The sequence below is a fragment of the Frankliniella occidentalis genome, unplaced genomic scaffold (genome assembly GCF_000697945.3).
Source record: "Frankliniella occidentalis isolate FOCC.00 unplaced genomic scaffold, Focc_3.1 Scaffold439, whole genome shotgun sequence".
Taxonomy (NCBI): Eukaryota; Metazoa; Arthropoda; class Insecta; order Thysanoptera; family Thripidae; genus Frankliniella; species Frankliniella occidentalis.
In genome coordinates this window covers 75,125-77,670 of record NW_026267558.1, presented here as the reverse complement: position 1 = coordinate 77,670, position 2,546 = coordinate 75,125, and positions in this window count along the sequence as shown.

Here is a 2,546-nt window from a genome sequence, read left to right as displayed (position 1 = left end):
ATTTTATAAATCAGGTATTGAGCTGAAAAATATGTCAAAGACTACTTAAAGTATACAATGTGCTTGTCTCAATAATGGTAAATCATTGTTTTTCAGGTTTTGAAGAAAAAATATGATGTGGATGATTTATGGTTCAGGATTGAGTATCAACACAGGTAGTAATCCTCTTTCAGAATTCTTTGCAACAAACATTTTTTTTGCTCAACAATATAACTTAAATACAATATTTTCTTTCCAAAGGGGTTCACCGCATATACATGAAGTGTTATATTTAAAAGACGCTCACAAGTTTGATGAATTGACCAAGGAAACTCCTGAGAGAAGACAGGAAATAGCAGATTACTTTGATAAATTTGTATCCACAACTCATCCTGACATCCATTGTCTAAAACCAACCATTCATCCATGTACGAGGCGTACTTTGCCATTGACTGTAATGTGATATTGTTGACTTTCAACTATTGATGAATCAACACTAAACAGTGCCTTTTCTTTCACAGAGAAGTCCATTCAAGGCTGTCATGGCAAAGAATGCCACTCATTGCAGCTTTATCAGCATGTCAAAATTGGAGCCCAACAAGCCCTATATGATGATGGATATGAAGGCCACCCATCATGCAGTGTACGGAGATGGGCTGCTGACCTTCTTGGAGGGAAAGAACAACCAATGGTGCCGGTCACAGTTCCCACGCAAATATCATCAAAACTTCACCAATGAAGATATCAAAGAGCTACAATCAGATCACCAATAAGAATAATCCTTTTATAATTTTTCGAGAAGTCCTTGCTGACTACTCCATACGAATTGATCTTGCCCCGCACTGTAAGTAATATTTCTAATTGCACTGCATTAAGTAACAGATACTATGTCCTAATCGAAATTGTCTAATTTATTATTTTTTTTACAGCTGAAGAGCTTGTAACTGCTCACTATAAATGGTGTGAAGTAGGCCCGATTGTTCTCACTAATGAGACATCTGTAGAAAATGTTGGTAATGATCAGTTCAATGATTCTACAACAGCATTAAAAGAAGTAGCAGTTTGTGAACAATTACAATCATGACAATTAAAACCAGGAGATGGGCAAAGTATGTAACTTAATGACAACCTAACTTAAAAAAATATGCCTTAAATAGTTTGGCTAACTGCCCAATTTTTTTCTCACAGACGATTATTTAACTCAACTATTTCAAATGTGGAACACAAATTCACATACTGCAAACAAAGAAGAGAGTATAGATCAACTTGCTGCAGAAGTACATGATCTTTTGGAAGCAAACAAATCATATAACTATGAAGATGATATCAGCATTTATCTGCTTCTAACTTCTAGTACACAAGATGATTTTGATAGTGGAGACTTAGCTGCAGAAAATAGTTTTGCTCTAGATAATGATGACCCTGCAGAAGTTTATTCTAATATTACTCGTAAGTTCCAATGCCGCAACACTTTGTTTTGAATTTGTTCTCATAACGAACATTACATTAATGAATTTATATTATTGTTTGCATGACAACAGAAGATGGACTTCAAACTGGTGATATTGCATGTACTTCCCTCGACACTACTTCCCTCGACACTGAGACAACTGAGCAATTATTTAAGACATGTCTAAGTGATGACAAGACTACTGGATAGAGATTGTGAGTTTAAGTTACTTCTCCATCCCTTTGTTAATTCCATACCCAAATCTTTGCTGTAATGATTTCATCTTCTTTTTCAGGCGATTCATTAAATTTTAACACGTATTCTCATGACTGGCAGCTTCCATGGACAAGACTTTTGGATTTTAATTATTTTAAATAATGTATGACTCTTAATTTAATATTAAAGTAACTTAATTTTGTGGTAAAAGAATTGAGAAATTTCTAATGTTCAACTGATATTCCACCTATCTCCTATACTTCAGCTAATTTTCATTTTCACCTAAATCTCAATTGTAAATTGCTGTACCACATATTAAATTGTGCATCCATTATTTTTGCTCCTTAAACTTTGCTGTAAATGCGACACTTTAACTATACAAAAATTTTCACTCTAGGCGCACACCACTGCTGCAAATCAAACATGCCTACCAAAGGCAAGTTATTCATAAAAAACAATCACACATTTGGGTCAGTATTGGTGCCCACTAAGTTACCATGAATTAGGGCTCTCAAAGCAGCTAATGCTAACGCCCTCCAAAGTCGGCCAAGGGCGTAAGTGGCCAAGACTTTCCGAAAAAGTGTCCCGCCATCTTTTGATATGTTGTTCCCCAGGTCTAATAACGCATTTCTGGATGTTTTCTTTTTAGTCCATTTCTCGGTCGTGCCTCGGGTACCGCGCTCTGGGCTGTTTTCAGAGGGCTGCAGCTCCGTAACCTTGGTGGAACAAAATCCGGCGCCAACGCTGGATGGTTGAATCACGTCGTAGGAAACTTATTGAAGAAAATCCCTTGAAAGTGGATGCCTTTTTCTTCAAACGTGGAGAGAATTTTATAAATCAGGTATTGAGCTGAAAAATATGTCAAAGACTACTTAAAGTATACAATGTGCTTGTCTCAATA